The sequence below is a fragment of the Thunnus thynnus genome, chromosome 15, assembly GCF_963924715.1.
Source record: "Thunnus thynnus chromosome 15, fThuThy2.1, whole genome shotgun sequence".
NCBI lineage: Eukaryota > Metazoa > Chordata > Actinopteri > Scombriformes > Scombridae > Thunnus > Thunnus thynnus.
In genome coordinates, this window is record NC_089531.1 from 23828455 (window position 1) to 23846809 (window position 18355).

Below are 18355 nucleotides of genomic sequence, written 5' to 3' on the forward strand. Positions count from 1 at the left end.
CATACCCCTCCTCCCCCGCTTTAATCTAGCCTTCCTCATTAACACAGGCGTAAATATGTAAATGAGATGAGACAGCATGGAAATATACAAGCCTATTACACAATTAACATGACTGCTTGATTAAGTAATATAAAGAGACCTTATAATATCGCCATGCCCAAGTTTATATATGCATGAGCATTAAAACTCATTTATTGTGTGAATAATTGTCTTCACTGGAACCACAACCACATCCACTTAAGTCACTGTTTTTTTCTAATTCAGGGATGTTTTTCTTTTTTTTCCACTTAAATACTCAATCATCTATAGTTTAACCTTGAACCAAAAACAAAGCCCCAAATCCAGATGTCATACATCTCACAGCCGGATGAGCGATGTGATGCAAGCTCATTGAGATTAACAACATAACCATATAACATTACATCTAATCCCATTCTCTTCCTGATTACCTCAGAGCCAGATACCATCTAAATCTGCTCAATAATTGCAATGCAGATGATGATGAAGCGGGATGGAGAGCGAGTGACAGTGAGGGGTATCGCCAGTTTGACATGATTACAGCACCAGCCTCCAGGGACCCATATCTTGATTTAGATTAAACCACGCTCGTCAAACAGAAAGCACCCGTCTTTAATACAGCCGTATATCAGCCGCCACATAAAAATCTGAGGTTCCATCAAGTCCATGAACAGTCCACGAGGGGCTTGATTAAATGAAAAGAGATGGAATGAGGGAAAAATCTAAATACAGAGTTGATCAGAGAAAGAACGTGAAATGACACCCAGCAAATATTTTGACACTGAAAATAAGCTGATACGACAGCCCGCAATGGAAAAAAATGGATCTGAAATACTGTCCCTTTTGCTGCCATGTTTACTGTGTAAATGTGGCATCAAAAGGGATGAAATCTGCGGTCATAAATAGCTGTGTGCAACATTTAATGGATTTAGGATGTAATGTTTTTTATTATCAGCTCCAAACCATTTTAAAGGGTCAGTTCACACAAATTACAAAAAAAAAACATGTTCTCACTTGTCCCTATAGCCACACAGATTTTCCCAGGTGTTGAGATGTACCTCTCTGAAGGTGTGTTTGCCTCATGTTATCTGCATGAAATTCAACTGTTGGACTGTTTGTGCAGTCTGTGTTTATTCGCTGCAAACAGCCAAAGTACCTACTAAAGCATTTTCAACAGACACACTTCACCTCAGTGAATTTGTGACTATTAGCGGCCATTTGCATCTCTCCATTGACTTGCTATGGATTTGTACCACATATTGCTTCAAATTCTGTATAAACACACCTTAAGATTTCTGCTTCCACCCTAATATGATGGAGAATTTGGTCTGAGGTGGTCACAACATTGAAAAACTGCATTTAAAGACTCAGGGCTCTGTTTTTCTGCGGGCGCAAAGCTAGTGCCAGGACTAATACAAATTTCTTTGTCTGTTTTGGGATATTTTTTGGATCTACACATTAGGTGACGCAGTGCAATCTTGGTACTCATTTTGATGTTAAATTGTGCTTGTGTTCTAACTTACTCTAACATAGACCCCCCCAAAATCACAAAACACCAGTAAAGCATATTAGGTTTGGCCTCTTTCAGTTTGCTACACTTTTTGTCATTTATTGCAGATTGATATGTGGATAAAAATATATATATTTTTAATCTGACCAAGATAGAGTCTTTCCAATAATATCATCCTCATCAGTGTACTTCTGTGACTCTGAGTTCTGCAAAGACGTCATTACTGACTTTCTATTTGATGACTGAGCTGCCCACAATAACTCATACAATGTCTGATCTTTTCCATGCAGTTGATTAAACACCTGTGGTCATCACACAGCAGCAGAATGCTGCGTTTCATCTACGGTCTCTGATTTCAGAAAGGGACTGTACGTAATTTGCATGGACGGCACAGCAGGGATATCTTAACTAATTACTTAAATCTCATGACACGGCGACAGGATTGATCAGGATCTAATGGTAATTGACAAAGTTTTTTTCTGACACCAAAATGGAAAGCTATTACTCACAGATTTCAAAATTTAAATGTGAAATCATTTGAAGTATTGTGGCTGTCCTCAGGATGGGTCTTGAGCTCAATTAAATGTGGTGTAACATTTTTATTAGAAGAAGAAAAAGAAGAAGAAGAAGAAGAAGAAGAAAAAGAAGTCCAAATTCTGCTTGAAGAATCTAAACATTTCTCTCTGTTATGTCAAGAGGATTTTTACAGTAATAGTGTAGTCATATCTTAAAATATTTGCAGTGGTAATCAGTAAAACCACAAAATGATCCATCTGCAAATAACAACAACAAAAAAAACATGTTGGTGAAAGCATTTCAAACCAATGTATATTAGTTGGTGGCGCCAGAGGAAAAGTTAAGGGATCACCAAATTTATTATAAATCATCCTATGGGGAACATGAATGTTTTCCAAATTTCATAGCGGTGTCCCAACATAAACCACATTATCATCCATAGAGACATGTTGCTAACATGGCTAAAAATTCAACAGCAGCCTGTCTTTCCAGAAAGAGTATCTCTGTTAATCTGGATAATCCACAGACCTTGCTAAGAAGTTTGTACTGGAGCTTCTTTCTTCTGAGGAAATAGAAACTGAGATGTCCAAAAAACTGTTGATACAAACTGAATTTCATGAGAAAATATGTTTTTTGTCATTTGGGTGAACTGACCCTTTAATATTACTTTGTCATAGAAGTAAAGATGTGAAACAACTAGGGAAGTCAAACTTGCATGTCATACCTGCCTACAGTAAGACTCTGGTCTTTTTCACAACCAGCTCCTTCTCATCTATCAAACGCTGCGACTTGGCATGAACTGATACTGATGAGGAAACACTGAAAGAGATACACAACACTCGGGGAGAAAGCTGACAGAAAACACAGCAGACAGTGTGATTTTCCCTTAAGGGAAGCCTGCGCAGGGGACCACTTCATGAAAGAAAGTGATGGATGATGATCACATGAAAATGTTCTTTCACATGCAACACATTAGCAGCGCGTCCACAGAGAAGCGACTGTGGCCTGCGCGAGAATCTTTCTGCTGACGATCAGAAAACAATGCTGTGTACTGTGTGTAAAAAGAACAAACTGCACTGTCTAAATGGAGGAAACCGTGGGATGCTGTATGTGTCACACAATGAGAACTGGCCTGAAGATTGGAATTAGCGACTGTGACATAAGGAATGTGTAAGAACCAGTATATGTGCTAATGGCTTGAGCTTTACCCATACAATACGGTTGTGTCTCTTATTTGAGCTGCAGGAGTATTAAGACAGAGCGCTGCTTCTCCACCACTCCTTCAACATCTATCTTTCTCTCTTCCCCCTCTTTTCTCTCTATCTTGCACTCTGTTGCTCTCTCAAGAAAAAAAACATGTTTTAGAAGGTGTCAGGCAATCAATATAGTGATGAGGGCTGTTGTTTTGAGGCCTGATATACTACATGCACACCAACACAAGAGTAATGACTGCTATCCACGGGCACTGTAACAGTCATGAATTATACTTTATTGGCTGCACTTCGTCAGATATATGACTCTCCTGCCTCCCCGTATGTATTCTGCGGCTGACAAGATTTGATACATGCATGAACACACACACACACACAAACACACACACACATACACACATAGGTAAAAACCACTGATCACAGAACATTCTATAAACTCCCCAACCATGACCTCAGGCACTCCGCCAGCACAGAGAAAAAAAAAATACAGATGAAAGCTTTGAAAATAACAGAACAAGACATTTTCAAATCAATACTTGTTTCTCTTTTTTTTTTCTCCATCTTGAACAGTGCTTGATGACCCACACTATTAGAGCAGACTGGGAGGCGCGTCGGTGACGTGCTCAATACGCTGAGCAGCATGAACAATGCCGGGGCTGATTGTAAGAGCCTGTATGCTCTTGGGGGGGGGTTAATAAAGGGGATTGTTCTGTGTTGTATTTTCTCTTTACTCATTTATGTTCAGCTAGGTGGAGGTCAGACGTAGTGTCCCTGAAGCCATACAGTAGGGTGTATGTTTTCAGCAGGATGAAAGTGGCCTTGACCAGAGAACACAGAGAACAGTGTGAATACACATTCTCTGCTTCACTGGCTAAATCAATCTTTAATACACAGAGCTGCTGCATTCTAAGAAATACTAAGAAATACAGGAATCGTGGACCATGTGGCACATACATGTACAGTGTGTGTCAACCCACATGAGTGAATGTGCCCATAGTGTGCTTGGATGCATTATAAAATAATAACACACACGCCATATAAATGTTAAAGCGTTGTGTTTTAAAGCAGGTTCAAGGTTTGAAACTGGTCCATACTTCTCTCCACGCCAAAGAAAGTTCAAGTTACAGCAGCCAAGGCAACAGCATGAAAAATACACATTCTCACCGCACTGCTACACACTCACACATGAGCAAAGACCTGGCTGCAGAAGCTGTAGATACTTTACAGGTCTTCCAAGCTCCTCCATCGCACAAAGCACCTCAACTCGACACAGCTTGAATATCCGACGGCTCCGAGCAGCCAGTTCATTCATTTCGCCTGTTTGGCTGAGAGAGTTGGCTAATGACATGACAGAGGAGCTCCATGCAAATAGCCAACATCTGTCACAGCGCTAGCTCCACTCCATATATTTATTTGCTGATCCTACTTAATATTTCTGCATATTACTGGCTGTTTGTTGGAGGCGGACAGTGATGCATGTTCCTGCATGATGCCGTACAAAAGAAAGCAATCTACTGCAACCCTCACATCCACTCCTGCTGCTTCTTCTAAATGCATATTTTGTGCTGGCTTTGCAGCCCGCTGAAGGTCAGAGGAAAGTAAGGCCCCTTTATTGTGGAAATAGGAGAAACACATTTGGTGGAGTTAATGTGTGCAGCATTTATCACCGACACAATAAGGAAGGCTAGATAATATATCTCATGCAATGTGCAGGGAATACATTACATGGAGGTGTTGTGATGGCTGCATCTGGGTGTTATCTGTGGGGGTTATTTAGGTTTATCTTGTATCACGGTGACATTCAGATTCTAAACATCCAAGGTGCCCGCTGACTTAGTTTAAACTCATTTCACCATGTAAATGTATATGTTTATATACCTATGCTAAAACTTTAATAACTCTGATGCCGCTGTCTTATCTTTAAAATAGGAGCCGGTCAGATATCAAATCCTCCTGAGACAACCTATTTGGCATTTAGCTGTCAGTACCTCATCCCCTTATACTGCTGTCTTCTCTGACTTCTTCTTCTTTTTTTTCCATTTGTGGGGGTGGGGTCAAACGTCGACATGGCTGGTTTTTTCCTGTCTCTGATCCAGTGTCAGCCTTCAGAAATGATCCCTCACCGACACGGGGCTGTCTCAGGTGCCCCCAGCGCTGACTGGCAGGCCTTGGAAGTGGAGAACTGCTTTAGCCCGACGTTCAGTCAGCCTGCCTGCTCGCTGACACATTCAGACAGATAGATCACTGAGGGCCAATGACAGCTCGTTATTGCTAGAGATGATAGAAGCTCACCATAGGGATTTGTATCAAAGCGGGAATGTTTGTGTGTGTGTATGTGTGTGTGTCTGTGTGCATGCATAGAACCCTTAGATGAGAGGTGAACACACAGAGTACGGAGGCTGCAAGCGGTTTTCTAACCTGAACATGGGGAAAAGGGTCCTTACTTTGAGGTAGAGAGAATTTCGAAAGCACCAACATCCAACCAGCTTTTAAACTCTAAGACATCATTCCTTTTATTTGCAATGTGAGTTCTTGGCAAACCTAGTCTTAAGATTTGGAATCGAGTTTCTATCTCTGTTTGTTTGATTATAGCTAGAAAAAATATTTTTACATATTAAGGGAAACCACCATAATCAAAAGACTTGTTCCTTGGCTCAACTGCTAATTTGTCTGCTAACTTCTGTGGAAATCTGTTCATATTCAATAAAGGACAATCAAAGTGACCAACAAGAGTGGAAACAGAACCACACTGGTACAAGTAGACAATAAAAAAAGGCAGAAATTAAGTTTTATAAGCTTGTTTGAAAGGGACAAACCAGATTACATAAATATCATGCTGCAATAATACTTATCCGCTGTACATGTGTGCAAAATAACATTATATATCATCATCATTATAAATTTACTGTATGTGCATTCATAAAGCTATGGGGATTTGATGAATAGTTAATGGAATAGTTTGGCACTTTGGGAAATATGCTTATTATTAGTTTAGCATAGAGGCTGGAGGCAGGAGGAAACAGCTAGCCTAGCGCCCTGTATAAAAATATACAAAACATACTAAAATGTTGAAACAACATTTTTTAGTTATATGGTGAGTCACATGTTGGACCACCTCTTGTCTCTTGACTCAGTGACTTTTATATGTTCTGGTAGGTTAGCTGCTTCCCCCTGCTTCCAGTCTTTATGCTAAACTAAGCTAAGCTAATTGCTTACTGATGTCTGCTTCATATTTAGCATACAAATACAGGGTTGGTACTGATCTTCTCATCTAACTCTTGGCGAGAAAATTTAATTTGCTGAAAAAGTTTAAACTATTGCTTTAATCACTTTGTGTTATTGGCTTTATGGGAGAGTTATAATTGTGTAAACCTCTTTCAGATGACATAACAGGACATATTATATCACAAACCCCGGTAGTGAACTTTTATCATCACTCTTCAGAGCGTTGTGTGGGTGCAAATGTATTTTCATGTCTCTGTGTCTGTGAGGTGTCTGTATCCTGTTTAACATTTTAATCTTGTTCACACCCTCAAATCTCCTTTGCACAGTTTGATGAGACTCCCTGCCATATGATGCATGTTGTATTCTTCAGACTGTGTGTGGGACACATTGTCACCATAATCAACATGCCATAAAACAGTCAATCCCGGCTACAATCAGGCCTTTTCATGGGATGGCTGAGGCAAAATGAAGCTTTCTTGCTCAGACAGTAAGAGCTATTGATCTCAGCTATGTAATCTGAAATTATGTCTGTGTTATTATTTCTCTTGTACTGTGTGACCCAGATAAAGCATGAAACAAGTGTGTGTGTGTGTGTGTGTGTGTGTGTGTCTTAGAGGATGATGTGCCTCTTTTTATATCTGACCTCTGTTATGCAACCCAGGTTATTCAACATACTAGGCCAATGGGAGGGTTACACCCTGGAGTGTGTATGTGTACGTGTGTGTGTATGTTCTTGTTGTGCATGTGGGATTAAAATGTGTTTTTTTCCTGTGTCACCCCTTTTTTTTTTTTAAAACAGTCAGTTTCACTTACCGGTTTAGGATCAAAAGTGGTGAACAGCAGAGGACAGTGGAGGAGTGGTGAGTCATGTTCTGAATCTGTGATACATATATAACCACTATGAGAGGGGGGGAGAGAGAGTCCTGCTGTTAGATTGAGTGAATGATGTGATAGTAACCAGATCCTCCATGGATTAGCCTCTTTCTCTCTATAATAACTGCTGCTGCTTTTTGTGCAGCCAGACCAAAGCTCAGACTCAGTCTGACTGAAATTGTGCCAGGGATATGCTGCAAGAACAACTTCATCCTAGATTGTATCTCATTTTCATAAATAAATGTCAGGTCCTATTTCACAATATTGATTTAGTCTACATTCAGTTTATTAAAGGTTGTACATTTGGTTCTCTAAAATCGGTGCCTTGTTGGTCATTTCAGGGAAAAAATCAAGTGTCCCAAAGGAAGAAATGTGTATGATGTTACTGGTTTGTTTGGAACAGGGTAGTGAGCATGAGGAGCCATCATGGCTGGACAGAACAAAAAATACCTAACTTCCTTGGAAACTGAAGTTGTCCTTGGAAACTGTTTGGAAAAGTGCAGGCACTTTCAAAAAATACTTGGCAGGTGTTTGAATGAACCATCTGTATATCACAGGCTAACTTCTCGCTGTCATCACACCTAAACCACGCCTGTAGTTGCCAGCAGTTCCTCATAGAATGCTGATTGGTCCAAATCACTGTTGGTTTGGCCACAAGCTCGTAACCTGAAGCCTGACAAGATGGATTCTCGCGTGATTCCTCGCAAATCCAGCTGTCTCGCAAGGTTAAAAAAAATACCCCAAACTCTCTGAAACTCAAACTGTCGGCCAGCACAAATTCTAAAACTCAGTTGATTAGACAGAAAAAAAAGGGAGTTGCTAATAAGGGTGCCCTGCAGTAAGGCATAACTTGCAAAGGTGCTCTGATTCCTTCTTTGGAGTTTCTCAGCAGGAGGTCTCCACACTGCCTGTGCATTTAACATCGCCTCTGTGAAGACTAACCACTGGAGGCTTTTTGGCTTCAATCAGCCAGGATCAATATGAGTGCTTGGGAATGAGTACGAAGTTTGTTTGGCAATATACTGAAGATTTACACTTGTCTGAAAAGCAGTGTGTACAGCTCTATACACGGCACATATTACTGTAGTATATAATAAAATACTCAGTGCTACTACAGAGGTGATGCTTCAGTTTTAGGTAGTTACACATCTTCCAACCATCATTTGTAGGATTCATACATTTTATCACATACAAACTACTTTTGATATTGTTTTCACCATTTCAGCATCACTATGCATTTAAATAAAGAGAGATCAGTTGAACGTGAATAAAAATATTTATTGAGGTTTGCAACAGAGACAGGGTTTGGCAATTAAAATCTATTGCTGTGAAGCATCTTCATTAAGTATAAGCCCATAAAGACAAAAGTTAGGGCATCCTCTTGAGTCTAGACGCTGGCGGTGACGGTGAAGTGGAACCAGCAGGTGAAAGATGGAACCTCTCGGTTGAATGTTCCGGAACAGCCTGAAGGTAAAAGTAGTGATGAGGGGGTCGTGGGTTGTGCAACAATACTGTACGTCTGAAAGACAGAATGACAGGAACACAGCGATATTTAAGGAACAGCATCCAAGGACTGATTGCTCCAGGAACACAGGCAGAAAGAGCACTGGTCAGATATGGTGACATCAGAATTGTGAATGGAGAGGACGCAAAAAAAAGCAAAAAGTGGAGAAATTAAGTCATAGACCTTCATTATTAAATATTTGCCAAAGATTCTTATCATGTATCCCAAGAGCTGCTGATGGAAACTGGACTTGCTGCTTGATCACGAAGATTGCTCACCACTCACGAACAAGAGCATTTAAAACTCTGCCTGTTATTCACACTTTGATATCACAATCATCTGAGGTCACGTATGAGTCATTACGGTTATATGGCAGAAATGAAAGTGTGACTACATGAATGAGTGTAAGGTGTGAATTGTTGTGAAACTGCTTCCGATGTCTCCCTCCCGCTGATCATTTTAATTTAGCTGAGAATCTTCTTGGACAGACCTATTTCAGAGTCACAGTAGTTTCAATCTGATATTTGAACTGTAAAATATGCTCTTTCATCAAAGCTTTTCACTGCCTCTGAAAACTGTTTGATCCTTTCTTACTAAAGCACTAAATCTCAGACTGTTCGCTTGTTGTGATCTGTTGTATTTAAAAGTCATAGTTACCCAAGAGGCCGTTCTCCACCGTGATTATAGGGACCGTGATGATGCCGGTGCCACATACGTAGCCACATCACCATCACACCTGTAATCAGAGTAAAGAAGTCCCTCGTGGGTGTTGCTGCAATAATGATGCATGACTTCATTTCTGAATTTCATCACTTGAACAGTGTGTGTGACTCCATTTCTCCGTATGTGAGCATGTTTTGCATCCTTTGGGAAATGGGACTGTCAAGCATGCAGAAATCATGGCTTTAACTATAAATACTGCTGATGTCCCATATTTCAGGTGAACAAACAACAGTCAGCTTACAGTGCTGGTTTCAGCTCTGTACTTATCAGATTAGTCAAGTTTAAGTCTCTCAGATGGGAATTGAGTCCCATCATCCTTTCAGGGTTTGTTTTTGTGCGCAATTTCAATTGCACATGGACTAGACCACCATATGTGTGTATATATATGTGTGTGTGTGTGTGTGTGTGTGCGCGCGTTCACGTATGTCTGTGTATACTAATGCTCATCAGTATTCATCTGCCAGAAATATGCATTTTAGAATGGGCAGTCGTCTGGCTGTAAAAGTAAGATAACAAGAATATTGCACCTTTTTGAAAAAGACTGAAAGGGGACAAATCTTTAAGCACTTGACCCTCTGCCCCGCTAAAGAAAATAGCTAAGTATGTAATTTAAAAGTGTGAAATGTGATTGCATGTTTTTTAGCAGTAAAACCACTTGCAAAACCATTTTGAGATTTTCCCCGTGCCTAGATAAGGAGACTTTGAAGAAGCAATTTCATGTGATGTTAGTCCAAATCCATTCCCCTGAAGCCTTTAAGCTGGGGCTGAAATCTCGCTGGTGTGAGGAGTTTGTGTCTTACTGATCGGCTAAGCCCTGTGCCTCTTTAGCTGCCACTATTCACCGCAGCACTCCCTTATTGGGGCACACTTTAGCCTTATACACCTCCCCTCAAGTCAGAAGTCAGGGAGGTAAATGACAGCGAGACAGGTTCAGAGTTAAAACGTGCAGCTCCGACGTGCGAGCGAAGGGACTCGTGTGATAGTTTCAGATAAACTTTTAAAAAGAGGAACGGGAATACAAAATAGAGTCTTGTAAGCAAAGAAGAAGAATAGCCTTTACCCACTAGCTGCGAAAAAAAATCAGAAGGCATAAAAGATGAGGAGAGTGAAAACAAAACACTAAAAATCCAGACGATTGAATCAGCCTCAGAAGCAGCCGTGTACGCTACATATTCCATACGGTCCAATAACATTTGTTGATCCCTCGCTCTGTATTGTGCTCAGATCTCTGCGTATCCCTCACAGGAGTTTCCCGTAGTTTTAATTACCAGCTTGTCAGCCGCCAGAGGAGCATCAAGCCTGTTCAACTTTATCTGCAGCTTTCATGGTATAAAAACTACACACGCTCGGTGATTCTCTCCGAACTGGCTTCTCCTTTGCCTCTCCGTCTTGTTTCTTTTTTTCTTTTTTTTTTAAAGTCTCTATCAGTTTCCTCTTGTCTTTTTTCCTGGTGACATGACACAATTATTTTAAGCTGCGAAGACAATCGGTGTGTGCAGAGCAGAGCTGCTTACAAACGAGGATTGCAGGGCAATTGCACGAGCAACAAATATCACCAACCCACGACGGCAACAACAACAGTCATAGATCATCATCTGCAGCAACAGCAGCACATGAGCCTCCAGATTACATTTACTTCAATTAACACAGTTAAAAGAAGAGAAGAAGAGAGGGGGAGAGATTGTAAATGACATTTCATGTTATTTGTTGTTTCTTTGCTGTCTAAGTGATGGGGGAGAGAGGGAGGTCAGATGGTTAAGTGAGGTTAGAGTGTGAATGTGTGTGTGTGTGTGTGTGAGAGAGAGAGAGTGAGAGAGAGACAGCAGAGTCCTCTGCAGACACTAATGCCAGCACATCCGCCTCGGGGAGGAAACATAACGGTAAACCTGATGAACTCATGTTATCTAATCCCTACTGGAATACACTCTCTCTCTCTCCCTCTCTCTCTCTCTTTCTCTCTCTGTATTTGACTCATTCGGTCTTCCTGAACAGGCCCTTGCATGCTACCTTCAATAAGAACACTTTTCATCAGTACAACACCACACTGATGAATCTTTTATTTCTTATCTGCACCCAGTGATTATGACACTCTGGCTGAGGCTAAGACTTGAGCATTAGTCTCAATAATTGATGCAATCCAAAGGAACACAGTCTCCAATAAGGATGCGGTTATGAGAGCTTCCAACCGGGTTTGAGGAATCACCCGGTGTAAGCGATTAGTCACTGGTGCATACACACTGCAGGGTGATTCTTGGTTTAAAAAAATTTTTTTTAAATGCAAATAAAAACTTTAAACCCCAGGCCATTGCCAGCTCCTTGCAGAGGGTAGCTGCTGTTTTGCTGCCTCGTTTTCTTCTTTTAAAAAAGTACACAAAACACTGCCCCAGAGCACATTCAAGTATGTTTGTATGTTTTTGCATGTGTGTGTGTGTGTGTGTGTTTGTGTGTGTGTGTTTTAGGTGCCCTCATCTTTCATTTGCGCGGTCAAAACACTGAAATTCAGTAATTGGATGGACATATGTACCATAACTCAAGCCACGTTTACCTCACCACTGCATGCCCTCAGGCAAGGTCTGAGCATAGATTAGCAAAACTGTCTGCAGAACTCTGCACTCATCTGCGGCACTGGGGCTTTTAATGTGAAATCCAATAGTTTCAGGGTCAACTGATCTCTGACAGCATGTCTGGATGTATTATTCAATGCCAGTGGAGGTTCGGCAGCAGGAGGACGGACACAGAATTACAGGCAGACAGGCCTGAAAAAACAATCCAAGCGCATGTCCTTCAAAGATGCAAAGAGCCGAAGTACACAGACAAAAACAACAACTGTTTTTTTTTCCTGTGTGGGGGCACATTATGCAACAGATTGAAACTTGAAATCCACAGAGCAGAGTGGTGGCTTCAAACTAAAGCTGCGGTTAAAAAAAAAAAAAAAAAAATCAAAGATGGTGTCTGACCCCTGCAGGGTCACACTGACGTTCTGCTGAACAGATCCTGTTACAGCTCACGCATAAGGTCTCAACATTTTATTTTTATTGCTGTCATGTTCAATCAGCTCCCTTGAGAATTGGGTCACCCCTCCTTCTCTTTCTCCTCCCGTCTCTCCATCACCATCCTTCACTCCGGGCCTCCACTGCTTTCCCCGACACAAAGAGGTCTTCTCTGAGACGTAAACCATGCTGTTAATTAAAAGATTCCTCAATGGGCATCTGTGCAGTAATCTGTGTTCACCGCATCCCAGTCGCACATGGATCATTTGACTAACGCACAACTACCCATGCATTAATGAATGTATAATCATCCATATACAAAACTGTTCTGGGGAAAGAGAGAGATGGAAGAAAGGGGGGGGGAGAGAGAGATTGATTGTTAATAGTTTTATGACTGATAAACAAAGCAATCGATCAATCTGTGTGTAGCCGTAGAGGCACTTACATGGGTTCCTGGATGGTTGGGAATAATTTGTCGTCTTGCGGTGTTAACCCTTCCAACCGTGGAGGATGTGGATTAATTGTGAGATGGGTGAGAGGGATGGGCGGATTTCTCCACCATGCAGAAATGATTAACGCTGCAGTTAGGGTGCGCCACAAACATAACAGCTGCAGTAAACGTCTGAACGGATATGAATGATTTTGTCTGTGCAATGTGTGTGGATACATATATGTAAAATTCTGAGTGTGTTGCATGAAGACGGCGCAGAGAGGAATCAGAAATTGAGATAAGCAAGAAGATTTCTGCTTATCTTATTGTCTGTATTGATTGCAGAGAGGGTTAAAACAATACAATACACACGCTTTCATAGAGAGTCTAATATTTTTCACAAATGATTATTGCACACTGTTTGGGAAGGCCTGAAACTGTCCCAATAGAGGCCAGATCATGCGACCATCTGCAACATCCCATCTGGGATAGTCTATCATAAATGTTGATTTGGCCAAAAACATGCACTCTCTAAACATAGTGCACTCTGCCAACCAGAGCAGTTGCCAAGATGAGGGAAAACATTCGCACAGTTTTCACAGCTAATTGTAAAACATCATCATTAGGAGAAGCCCAGTATGCCAAAGTCAAATCAGCATCAGACAAAACTTTTGTCAGAGGGACTGTGGCGCAGTAATGCTCAGCAGGGGACAGGAGTTGTTGTTTTTTTTTTTTCAACGAATCTGCTTACGAATTAGTCATTTGTGCTCATGAGTTACTTAATTCGTGCACACAAATTAATAATTTGTGCTCTCTCATTTGTGTAAATGACTGTAACAGTAGGGACTGAAGTTACAGGTTGTTGTTTGGTCAGTTAGGAGCACTTGCTTTGTGACAGATTAACAGCTGTGTTTAGGTGTTGCAGTGCAAGGAAATGTCATAGCGCAAATGTGCACCGTGGCTCTCATTGAATGGCTGCAATTTAGCTCCTTATCTACTAAGGCAGCAGCTCATTACACAGTCAGCACCTGGACTGTGCTTGGATAGCACTCCACATGCATTCTGTGAAGACAGGAGAGCACAGCGCAGTTCAGCTCTGGCATTTCTATTAAATCACCAAACTCAGCAAATGTAAAGATATATAATTCTATAATATACAGTATATAATCAACTCATTTATATACATAATTTTATATAATAACATTTTTTACTTCAACTGCAGTTAAGCTGCGTCTGAGAAAAGACAAAATGGGTGAAATCTGCGCCTGAAAAAGGTGTTTTAGCAAATCTGTCCCAGATCTCATTAGGATATTGAATTCATTAAGTTTGTCTTTGTTCCCTCTACACTCTGTCTTTATACAGTTGTGATGCTACACATGGGGCCACAGGAACTAAATGCAGGAACTAAACTAGGAAAAGCCCCTTTTGTGCTGATCTCCTGCTTGCTTTTAAACATCATCTAAAGAACCACAAAGTTAGGCAGTTTAGTCCAATAACTGATTAAAAAACAACATTAATGTTGTGTATCTCTTATGTTTGAATGGATGTAATGAATGAAAAGAGGTTAAAACTGCTCAGTGTCTGTCTACAAGGTCTCAGAAAGTACTATCAGGGGTCAGGAACTATGGCTGAGGAGTTTACAGTTTACAAGCTGTGGCCTCCGGATGAAACACAGGTAAGGCTTCTAATGCTCCTGAGCTTCTAAAAATGGTTCCAGGATCCTCTTGCAATGAAAATAGGCTTAAAATGAGCTGCTTGGGGTTTTGCAGTGATATGAAGGGATACAGTATGTGTCAAAGTTTGCTTGTTAAACAACACTGTATCCCTTAAATATGTTAACAGTATTCTGTGGTAAAATATTCTACACTCAAGGATTACTTTCGACCTTGACTTTGGAATATTTTAACACCGATATGTATCCCCAAGGTCAAGAATGAATATCACTCAAATGAGTTATTGTTTAGCATTATGTTCTGTCAATTCAACAGGCCAGAACACCAAACCGTCTGTGCCAGAGCCCGGCAGCAGCAGCGGCAGATGAGGCATCTATTGGGGGCAAGGACTGTTGACAGTGAGTCAAAGTGACAGATCACACTTTACATCAGCAGCAATCCCAAAGCACAGAACGCCAGTCCTCTGCACCAACACCTTCAGTTTCACTCTGGTGTCATCACCCTGCCTTCCCCTCCTCGCCTCACCTAAACTCACCCCTCACCCTCTATCGCTTCCACTTTTCCCTCACAACCCAGACAACACACACAAGAGGGGGGCCAAGAAGAACAGCACTTTATAACAACAATGTTCAAATGTTCATGAATATTCAAACACTAAAACCCCCGGGGCAATGTTCTATTGATCGCACACGATCAATGCCTTTTATTTCTTTCGTGTTTAAAAAGCAGTATTAAGTATACACACCAGGTGGGAGACTAATTAAACGCTCCAACAAAGAGATCTTGGACTAATCACTGGTCTGACCGCAGCCTCTTGTTATGAATACATCTAAAATAGTTTCATAAAATCATCCTAATGACCTCAACTGACTTCACACTGCAATAATGGGAGCCTCTGGGCGCCGGGTTTACTTTCTGCTTCAGCATGTGCGTTTGTTTGCAGCATACTATACGCTGTTGTATTTGTGTACACTGTAAAAATCACAACTTTTATCGTAAAATCATTTTCATTCTTGAAACGACAAAATATTTTTTGGTCTCTACAACCGTGGTGTGTTTTATTTACCTTGTTTCAACACACTTGAAAAAAAAGTTCAGCTTTTTATAATTATGATAAATATATTTATATCCTGGGCGTAGTAACGCAAAAACACAAAACTCAGAGTGTTCGTCACCTTGGCTGCTTGCACCTGTCGTGGTTGACAATGCCAATAAAATCTGTTCAAAGCAGTGCCGGTGCACTGGCGGTGACACATTCTACACCACTTCACACATCAAATCAACAGCATAAGCCCGGTAGTATCACACTCAGTCTGACTTCACGTTTCAAGTTTTGTGATAACTGATTCAAATAAACAACAGGCTTCCGCAGTAAATCTACCGTCTTTGCTGTAGATTCAACCTCATTTCTGTTTCGCTGAAAGAAAAAAATATTATCGCAGCTGAATATGACATTTTTGCAGTGTGCATGTAAATTTGACCCTGTGGTTACTTGTGGATGAGCATCCCGTTTTCCCACAAATTACATTTACATACAACTAATTTGCAACAAAAACATTTTGAGAGAAACATAACGCCTCCAGGATCATTTTTTTAATCAAAATAATGTGGAAATATCTACGTATCTTCCTTTGTTTTCCTACAATACCTGTTCTTTCAATACAATATCCACTCATAGCAACTAATGCATGATTAGCTTTTTATGTGGTTATGTTTATGCAATCACTGCACTTGGTTAAAACAGCCATAATCAATATTTGTACATTAACAATCACACAACATGATCACATGACTATGTGTAATGTGAATGGTGATGAACTCACAAAAAACAATTACGTAACTCTGCAGTTTTCCTCAGCTCTGTGATGCATTTCAGTGTTTTTCAGTTAATTGTTTTGTTTTGTTATAGCTTAACTGTTCTGATTCAGTCTCACCGCTCTCATCAGCATCATTTTCAGCTCTAAAAACCTGTTGTATACTACCTGCCCAGCACCAAACTGAAGACAAAGTTAGAGACTAGCTGGTGAACATAGTAGAGCATTTAGCAGCTAAAGAGCCAGATTTCCCTCAGCAGCTGGTAGAGACCAAAAACAGAGCAAAAGGAGCTTGAATATCCCACTTACGTTCATCAGTAAGACAGAAACACGACTCCAAATGAACGATAACTGTTGTGGGATGTGTAAATAAACTGTTTGCTAATAATTTTGCCATATCAACCTAAAAGGGGATAGATAATTCCATATTTCCTCAAATAGTGGCCGGGGCCTTTATTTACCTCAACTGCAGAGGGTGCCAGGCCTTTATTGGAAGCAGACTTATATTAGAGAAAGGCCTTTATTTCTCATTCTCTCTGTTTGATAAGCATATTTGCTCATATTTTAGTATGAAGCCTCTTTGTTTTCTGATCTGCTTCCATTTGCTCTGTTAAACGTTACTGCATTATGAGTAATACACTTACTCCAACGTGCGGAACAATAATTCTAGTGCTTGAGCTCCACCCAGAAGGTTTTGGCAGTGCATGTTAGCTGTTGCATGCAGGTAGCATGCTCATGGATGTATGCTCACCAGCTTAGTCAGGTTTTTTCCGCTGTCCCCAAGTGGTAAAGAAAGCAGTTCATTTGGTATAAGGTTAAGTAGAGATCATGATATTGGTTAAATATTGAAAAAGTCAATGAAACAGGATTTGTTTCGTAGTTAATATTTAACCACAATGTTTTCCTAACCTTCTCTCACCAAAGTGCTTTTGTTGCCTAAATCTGGACTTGGGATGTGAACCCCAGTCTCCAGTGACAAACTTGTTGGATACCCACCATCCCAACCACCGATTCCCTGCAATTTGTGTGTGGTACAAGTACATGTCTATCTCTGAAAAGAATGTTTCCACTGAACATAATCCAGGCTGCATTTACATTAACTTTAAAACCTATTTGGCAAAGCAAAACGGTATTATATAAATGTAATTCCTAGAAGACAGGGCTGGTATGAGTGTTTTTATTGTCTTTTATTGCATGGTGAGCATGTTTGTGGTTGTAAGAGAATGTCTTTGTAAAGTAGCCTACTGTACCACTGGGGCCATAGACTAAATCTTACAAACTCATATCCTGCAGCCATTCAGTATCTGGTCATCTACAGTTTACAGGCCCAGCAAGACAGATCGGTGTGGTTTATTTACACCTGGGATGTAAATGTTTTGAGAGACTGTCATTTCAGAGATGCGCACGTGTAATGACTCGATGGACCTAAGGTGCTGAGGATTTTTCTGCAACCAAGCCACACATTTAGCTTTTGATTAATGCTGGAGAGTGATAGATGGGTAAATTGTCCCTGGCGTATGTCTCCGTAGCCTCCCCGCCTACTGTCTTTCCATTCATCTCACCCTCCTTCCCCTTGCGCTCTATCCCTCCCCTTTCTCCAGCAGCAGTAGGGAAACTGGGGATGTGAACACACACCTCTTTGCCAAGCCTCACAGCTCCCCTGGCACCACGCTGCAACATAACACCTTCCAAACCCTCCTCCTTCCTCCCTCGCACTGCTCCCCTTTTCCTCTCACAGCACGGCAAACCAGCATGTTTGATTTTACAGGGCCTAACTCTGCTAGGGTTTGACCTTTATGGGTTTTCAAGGCCGATATTTTTGGATTTTAACTGCTGATAGTTTTTTCAGTGGCTCCTTCATCATTGGT